Genomic DNA, 9,749 nt, shown 5'->3' with positions numbered 1-9,749 from the left:
CCTTGATTTATAGAGTCAATGAAATCCCAATAAAAACTGCAGCCGATTTGGGGCACCTGGGTGGCTCAGTCGGTTAGGCGACCTACTCTTGGTTTTGGCTCAGGGCATGATCTCATAGTCTGTGGGCTCGAGCCCCATGTTGGACTCTGTGCTGACAGTGCAGAGCCTGCTTGGGATTTTTTCTCTCCCTCTCTCTCTCTGCCTCTCCCCCTCCCCTGCTCACACTCGTGCTCTCTCTCTCTCAAAATAAATAAATAAACTAAAACATTTTTTAAATAACTGCAGCAGGTTTGTTATGAAAACTGACAAGCTGATATTTAAATTTATATGGAAATGCAAAAGTCCAAAGCAACCTTAAAAAACAAAGCTGGAGGAACTTACACAATCAGATATCAAGACCCACTATTCAGCTATAATGAGATAGTATGGTATTGGGGACAGCAAATAGATATGAAACAAAATTAAATATATAGATAAATATATGAAACAAAATTAAAAGTATGGGAGGGGCACCTGGGTGGCTCAGTTGGTTGAGTATCTGACTTCAGCTCAGGTCATGATCTTACTGTTTGTGAGTTTAAGCCCCACATCGTGCTCTCCACTCTCAGCATGGAGACTGCTTTGGCTCCTCTGTCTCCCTCTCTGTCTGCCCCTCCCCCACTTGCTCTCTCTCTCTCTCAAAAATAAACATTAAAAACTAAATTATAAAAAAATAAAAAGTATGGGAACAAACCATAATTATATAATCACCTGATTTTTATATCCTTAGGATATATCCAACTGAGATTGGTCAGAATCAAAATCTACTTGAATTCTGTCTTCTGTGATTAAGTTATCAACCTGATAAAATTAGGAACATTTGTTTTTATATGCATTCAACTTAAGATTTGCTTTTCTTAAATATCTTTTGACTCTACCTTTGGATATGTTAGATATTTACATGGTTCAAAAGTCAAAATTATATTAAAAGAGTACAAATTAAACAATACACTCCTTCATAACCATAAGAAGAAATCACAAGGGCGCCTGGGTGGCTCAGTTGGTTAAGCGTCCGACTTCAGCTGGGGTCATGATCTCATGGTTCATGGGTTCAAACCCTGCATTGGGCTCTGTGCTGTCAGCTCAGAGCCTGAAGCCTGCTTCGGATTCTGTGTCTCCCTTTCTCTCTGCCCCTCCCCTACTCATTCTCTCTCTCTCTCTCTCTCTCTCTCTCTCTCTGACTCTCTCTCTCTCTCTCAAAAATAAACTTAAAAAAATTAATTTAAAAAGAAGAAATTACAAAGAAAATTGCAAAATACTTTGAGATGAATGAAAATAAACACAACATAGCAAACTTATAAAGTACACCTAAAACAGTGTTTAGATGAAAATTTATAGCTGTGAAGACCTATATTAAAAGAAGATCTCAAACCAATAACCTCATCTTCCAACTTAAGAAACAAGAAGAGAAAGAGCAAACTAAACCTAAAGCAAGCAGAAGGAAGGAAACAATACAGATTAGAGCAGAAATGAATAGCAAGTTGAAAATAGTGATCAATGACACTAAAGGTTGGTTCTCTCAATAGGTCAACCGAACTGACAAATTTTTAACTATACTGACCAACCAAAAAGAGAGAAGACTGAACTTATTAAAATCATAAATGAAAGAAGGAACATTATTATCAACCTTATAGAAATAAAAAAAGGATACATAAATAAAAAGAATACTATAAACAATTAGATGCCAAAAACTTAGATAACTTAGATGAAAGGGATAAATTCCTAGAAAGGTACAAATTACTGAAACTCAAGAAGAAATACAAAAATCCAAATACACCTTTAAAAAACAGAGGTTCTACCCTATGACCCAGCAATAGCACTGCTAGGAATTTATCCAAGGGATACAGGAGGACTGATGCATAGGGGCACTTGTACCCCAATGTGTATAGCAGCACTCTCAACAATAGCCAAATTATGGAAAAAGCCTAAATGTCCATCAACTGATGAATGGATAAAGAAATTGTGGTTTATATACACAATGGAATACTACGTGGCAATGAGAAAAAATGAAATATGGCCTTTTGTAGCAACGTGGATGGAACTGGAGAGTGTGATGCTAAGTGAAATAAGCCATACAGAGAAAGACAGATACCATATGGTTTCACTCTTATGTGGATCCTGAGAAACTTAACAGAAACCCATGGGGGAGGGGAAGGAAAAAAAAAAGAGGTTAGAGTGGGAGAGAGCCAAAGCATAAGAGACTGTTAAAAACTGAGAACAAACTGAGGGTTGATGGGGGGTGGGAGGGAGGGGAGGGTGGGTGATGGGTATTGAGGAGGGCACCTTTTGGGATGAGCACTGGGTGTTGTATGGAAACCAATTTGACAATAAATTTCATATATTAAAAAAAAAACAGAGGTTCAATTAGTAATTTCAACACTATCCCCAAACAAAAGCCCAGGTCTAGATAGCTTCATTGAGTTTCATAATCTCTTCCAGACAACAGGAGAAGAGGGAAGTCTTCTCAACTCATTCTATGAGGCCTTTATTACTCTGATATCAAAAGCAGACATAGCCCTTTCATGAAGATGGTACCGAAAGTGAAGAAGGAGGCCCCTGCCCCTCCCAAAGGTGAAGCCAATACTCTGGTTTCTCTTCAGATCGTATAAATCTTTCACCTTTTACCAAAGCTGAAGCCAAGGCAAAGGTTTAGAAGGCCAAGAAAGTGGTGCTGAAAGGTGTCCACAGTCACAAAAAATATATATCCACATGTCACTTACCTTCCGATGACCCAAGACACTGTGTCTCTGAAGGCAGCCCAGATATCCTTGAAAGAACACCCCCAGGAGAGACCAGCTTGACCACTATGCCATCATCAAGTTCCTCCTGACTACTGAGTCAGCCATGAAGAAAGTGGAAGGCAACAACAACACACGTTCATGGTGGATGTCAAGACCAACAAGTACCAGGCTGTGAAGCTGTGAAGCTCTATGGCATTGATGTGGCCAAGGTCAACACCTTGATCAGGATCATTGGAGAAAAGAAGGCATATGTTTGACTGGCTCTTGACTATGATGCTTTGGCTGTTGCCAACAAAACTGGATCATCTAAACTGAGTCCAGTTGGCTAAATCTGAATTTTTTCATGATAAAAAAAGACACAGACATCACAATAAAAAAGATGACAGACCAATATCCATTATGAATATAGGCACAAAAATTCTCATCAAAGTACCAAATCCAGCAGTATATAAAAAGGATTATACACCTCACTAAATGGGATTTACCTCAAGAATGCAAGGTTGGTTCAACATACGAAGATCAATCAATGTAATATGCCATATCAATAAAACAAAGTGAAAAACCACATGATAATCTTGATAGACACAGAAAAAGCATTTGACAAAATCTAACACCCCATCGACAATAAACTAGGAATAAACTAGGAATAAAAGGAATCTTTCTCAACCTGATAAAGGACATCTACAAAAACTGCACGCTGTACTCAAAGATGAAAGACTGGATGTTTCTCCTAAAGATCAGGAACAGGAAAAAGCTGCCCATTCTTTCCACCTCTATTCAATGTTATACTGGAGGTTCTAGAAGGGGCAATTAACCAATAAAAGAAATAAAAAGCATTCATATTAGAAAGGAAGAAGCAAAACCATACTTTCTATCTCTGTCTATACATAGAAGATATTATCTTTTATATATATAATAGTAAGTAATCTGCTAAAAATAACTATTAGAACTAATAAATGAGTTCAGCAAGGTTTTAGGAGACAAGATCAATATACAAATATCAACAGTATTTTTATTCACTAGCGATAAAAAATAAGAAAATGAAATTAAGAGAACAATTTCATTTACAATAGCAACAAAAAAGTAAAATCCTTAGGAATAAAACTAACCAAGGAGATACAGGACTAGTTCACTGAAAGCTTTAAGGAAATAACTGTGAAAGATATTAAAGACCTAAATAAATGAGATTGTCTTGGGATTGGAAGACTTAATATTTTAATATGGCAGTACTCCCCAAAATGATCTTCAGAGTCCATGAAATCCTTACCCAAATCCAAGCTGCCATTTTTACAAAAATTAATAAGCAGACACTATAGCTCAAATGGAAATACAAGGGGTCTGGAAAAGTAAAAGCAATCTGAAAAGGAAAAAAACAGTTGGAAGACTCACACTTCCTAACCAAAACTCACTATAAAGCAAGAGTAATCAAAACAGTGTGGTACAGGGGCACTTTAGTGGCTCAGTCGGTTAAGCCTCTGACTCTTGATTTTCCCTCTGGTCATGATCTCACGGTTCCATGAGTTTGAGTGCTGTGGCAGGCTCTGCACTGACAGTGCAGGCCCTCCTTGGGATTCTCTCTCTTCCTCTCTCTTTTCCTCTCCCCCATTCATGCTCACATGCTACCTCTCTCTCTCTCTCTCTCTCTCTCTCTCTCTCTCTCTCAAAAATAAATTGATTAGTATTTAAAAAATTTTTTTTTTAATTTTTTTTTCAACGTTTATTTACTTTTGGGACAGAGAGAGACAGAGAATGAACGGGGGAGGGGCAGAGAGAGAGGGAGACATAGATCGGAAACAGGCTCCAGGCTCTGAGCCATCAGCCCAGAGCCTGACGCGGGGCTCGAACTCACGGACCGCGAGATCGTGACCTGGCTAAAGTCGGATGCTTAACCGACTGCGCCACCCAGGCGCCCCTAAATTTTTTTAATTAAAAAATTTTTTAAGTTTATTATTTTTTAAATATAATTTATGGTCAAATTGGCTAACCTACAGTGTGTACAGTGTGCTCTTGGTTTTTGGGGTACATTCCTGTGGTTCATTGCTTACATACAACACCCAGGGCTCATCCTAACAAGTGCCCTCCTTAATGCCCATCACCCATTTTCCCCTATCTCCCACCCCCCCATCAACCCTCAGCTTGTTCTCTGTATTTAAGAGTCTCTTATGGTTTGCTTCCCTCCCTCTCTGTTTGGAACTATTTTTTCCCCTTCCCTTCCCCCATGGTCTTCTGTTAAATTTCTCAAGTTCCACATATGAGTGAAAACATGGTATCTGCCTTTCTCTGACTGACTTACTTCACTTAGCATAATACCCTCCAGTTCCATCCACTTTGATATTTTTTAAAAAGACAGTGTGGTATAGACATAAGGATAGAAATAAAAGATTAATGGAATAGAATTGAGAGTCTAGAAATAAATACATTCATGGTCAATTGATTTTCAACAAGAGTGACAAGACAGTCAAATTGGGAAAGGATAGTCTTTTCAAAAAACGGTGCTGGGACAACTGCATACCCACATGCAAAACAATGAATTTGAATTGAACCCCCGCCTCATACCATATAGAACAATAATCTCAAAATGGATCATATACCTAAATGTAAGGGGTAAAAGTATAAAAGCCTTACAAGAAAACTTACGAATAAATTTTTTGACATTGGGTTAGGTAATGCATTCTTAAATATGACACCAAAAGTACAAGCAACCAAATAAAAATCAACAAATTAGACATTGTCAAAATGAAAAACTTTTGTGCCTCAAAGGATACTATCAAGACAGTGAAAAGACAACCTTATGGAACCTTTCCTTAAGAGGAGAAAATATTTGCAAACCATGTACCTGATTAGAGACTTTTATCCAGAATACATAAAGAAGTCTTATAAGTCAAGAGTGAAAAGACAACCCAATTAAAAACTTGGCAAAGGATCTGAATAGGCTTTTCTCCAAAGAGGATCTAGCATTGACCAAAAACACCTAAGAAGATGCTCAACTTCAACAACCACATGGGAAATGCAAATCAAAACCACGGTGCATTACCACTTCATACGCACTAGAACGGTTATAGTCAAAAAGACAGAAAATGACAAATGTTGGTGAGAATTTGGAGACACTGGAACCCTTATGCATTGCTAGTTTGGCAGTTCTTCAACAGTAGTACCATATGACTCAGCAATTCCAGGTATATACTAGATATATACTCAAGAGAGATGAAAAAGTTGTACATGAAAGTTTGTAAGTTCATTGTTCATAATAGCCCCAAATTGGAAGCAACTCAAATGGCCACGAAACTAATGAATGGATAAACAAAATGTGGTATATCCATACAGTGGAATATTATTGAACTATTAAAAGGCATGAAGTACTGACACATGCTACAACCCGGATGAACCTTGAATATACTCAGTGAAAGAAGCCAGACACAAAAGGCTGCATTTATAGGAAGTATCCAGGATAGACAAATTCATAGACACGGAAAGTATATCAGTTGTTGCCAGGGGCTGGGGAAGGTAAGTCAAAAGGGTAAGTGTTAATAGGTATGGGGTTTCTTCTGGGGTTGATGAAAATATTCCGGGTTAGATGGTGGTTATTATGAAAAACTTTGTGAATGTACTAAAAACCATTGAATTGTACACTTTAAAAGGGTGAACTTTATGTATTGAATTATATCTCAGTAAGGCTATTTAAGAATACCATGCTAAGAGATACTCAGAATTCTTACCCTCATCCATGTTTCCTTTACCCTATTTCTACCCACCCCTTCTATGTAATCATTTTTCTTAGTTTCCAGTTTATCCTTATGTGTCTTTTTGTAAAAATAAGTATATATTCTCATTCCCTTTTCTTTCTTACACAAAAGGTAGCATATTATATAAACTCTCTTGTACCTTGCATTTTTCACTTAATAATATAGCCAGGAAATCACTGTACATCAGCTTGTAGGGATCTCCCTTACTCTTTCTACAGATGCACGGTAGTGCATCGACTGGTCCCTTGTGAATGGTCAGTGAGGTTGTTTCCAATATATTGCTACTACAAATAATGCTGCAATAAATAACCTCGTACCTATGTTGTTTTGCATTTGTGGAGGGATATCTTCAGGCTAAATTCCTAGAAGTGAGACTTCTGTGTCAAGGGATAAAAATCTTGCTAAACCTTTCTCCACAGGAGTCATTTGATAATGATTCCATACTCCCACAAGCAATGTTTGAGAGCAGCTGTTTCTACAGAGTGCTGCTCACAGAATGTGATGCCAAGCTTGCCAAAACTCCTCCATCCTCACTCTCAACTAATGATGTTGCTTCCTACGTAACTGAGAAAACCAGAGCAATAAGAACTTCCAGAGACTCCCACTGCCACAGCCTTTGTTGTCTCTCTGCCTCCTTGCCTTTTATTGTAGATGAGTCTTGCTTGCCCGTGTCTAACGCCACTTCTGCATCAGGTCCCTCCACCCTCATCTGCTGAAGCACATGACCCTGACAATTTTACAACCTCTCTCCTACATCATCAATGTTTTACTCTGTACTGGATCATTCGCCTCAGCATACAAATATGCTCTTATTTCTCCCATGAGAGACAAAGACTTCTTTTAGGGCAAAGACACTTGAACAACATAGAGATGGGAAGGGGGAGGCAAAAAGTATACCTTCTGCTCTTAATGAAGAAATGGAAACATTCTCTGTTAATGATTTTGAAGTACATTCACCTGATAATAATGCTTTCACCAGTGGCTCTCAAATTTTAGTGCGCAGCAGAATCACACTGAAGGACTTGTTAAAGCACAGATTTCTGACTCTGTACGTCTTGGGGTGTGTGGGGGGGGTGCTAACACTGGCATTTCTAACATATCTCCCAAGTGATACTGATCTTGCTGTTCAAAACCTCACTTTCAAAACCTCTGCTTTACTTCCTCTTTTTCCATTTGACACGTCATGTCTTCATTCAACACGATCTGCATTAATTGTGCCTTTGTCAATAAACTTCAAATGGGGAAATACCTTTTTTTTCCAATTATGAAATACATTACCTTAAGAAAACCACACTTCTCTTTAAATTTTTTTTTCAACATTTATTTATTTTTGGGACAGAGAGAGACAGAGCCTGAACGGGGGAGGGGCAGAGAGAGAGGGAGACACAGAACCGGAAACAGGCTCCAGGCTCTGAGCCATCAGCCCAGAGCCTGACGCGGGGCTCGAACTCACGGACCACGAGATCGTGACCTGGCTGAAGTCGGACGCTTAACCGACTGCGCCACCCAGGCGCCCCAAGAAAACCACACTTCTCTTTATCTCAGTCCCCACCACCTACCAACCACTCAACCTACCAACCAATCAACCACTGCTTGATTTCTTTGTTCCTGTCTGAAACAAAACCTCTCAAAAGAGTTGCCTATATCTGTTATCTCTAATTCCTCTACTTAGTCTTTCTTAAACTCATTTGAAGCAGGCTTTCACTCCATCCACTCCACCACACTGCCCTCATCAAATTCTACAATGACCTCGGAATTGACAAGCCTTCAAGTGTAAGCTCTCATCTTATCGACCTATTCGCAGCATTTGGCCGTGGATCACATCTTGTTCAGTAGCACAACCTGTGCCTCCTGTCAGTGCCACCCTGAACCCCTCCTCTTCTGCTCTACTTTTTACTTTTTTCTATAGTATTTATTACATTCTAACATACCACATATTTTACTTATTATGCATATTATTTCTTCTCTTTTTAACACATGCTATGTTCCAAGGAGAAATGGAAAGAATGCTCTTCTCTCCATAGGACCCCTGCCTAGTCTATGGGGCCAATCAGAGGAACAGACACTCTACTCACCAGTGATCACTAAGATTCTGCCCCCAGTGGCCAGACACACACCTAACCAGGCCCCAGGCCTGATGTAATGAACCAATGAAAATGGATGTCTAGATATATCTAAATCTTAGTTTTCACTCAGATAAAAACTGCTACATATAAAATGAGGTGACTGGGGGTGCTTAGGTGGCTCAGTTAGTTAAGCATCCAACCCTTGATAATGGCTCAGGTTGTGATCTTGCAGTCATGGGACTGAGCCCTGCATCAGGATCCATGCTGAGAGTGGAGCCTGCTTGGGATTCTTTCTCTTCCTTTCTCTCTCTCCACCCCTCCCCTGCTCACACACTCTTTCTCTCTCAAAATTAAATAAATAAATAAATAAATAAATAAATAAGGTGGTTGGATTACACAATTTTTCGTCTTTTCTAATTCTAAATGTTATTACATTTAAACTTAGCTTAGACAGTTAAAGTCCATTTTCCAATGAACTAGTCATTTTTAATGCTTATTCCAAGTATGAATGACCCTCTATTTTAAAAAAAAATTGTAAGTCAAATTGTCTAAAAGCTGTTCTGTAACCAATTTTATCATGAATATGCATCCCATGTCTGTCTATACAGAGTGAAGGGCTTAACATTCTGACTGATCAATCATTCAGTTCATTAGGTGATTTTTTTTCACCCTTCAGTGAATCAACTGGTCATTGACTAAACTGTCAAAATAAACCAGTTGTAGAAGAATGTTTTGGAATGTCATTTCTCTAACTGCAGCAAGACACTTTGGCTTATATAACAGTGAAGATGAACAAGGCTTTTCAGGCTATATTTACCTTTTCATTGTCTAACACATTACTCAGGAAGACACACAGATGTGTCAGCCAAACCTCTTCTCCCAACCATGGGGCTCAACTAAGACAAAGTAGACAGAATATCTGGGAGTCCTGTTGGCTTTTCCTGGGTGATGTTAGTCTATAAGACCTAATTTTTAAAAATTTTATTTTGAAATAATTATAGATTCACAGGAAGTTGCAAGGATAGAACAGAGGATTCCCACATATCCATCACCTAGTTTTCCCCAGTAGGTACATCTCATTTGGCTACAGTGCAATATCAAAACCAGGAAATTAACATTGGTACAACGTGTGTGCATGGTTCTTTCATTTTTTCACATGT

Source organism: Prionailurus bengalensis, chromosome X, assembly GCF_016509475.1.
Source record: "Prionailurus bengalensis isolate Pbe53 chromosome X, Fcat_Pben_1.1_paternal_pri, whole genome shotgun sequence".
Taxonomy (NCBI): domain Eukaryota; kingdom Metazoa; phylum Chordata; class Mammalia; order Carnivora; family Felidae; genus Prionailurus; species Prionailurus bengalensis.
This window is presented reverse-complemented; position numbering follows the sequence as displayed.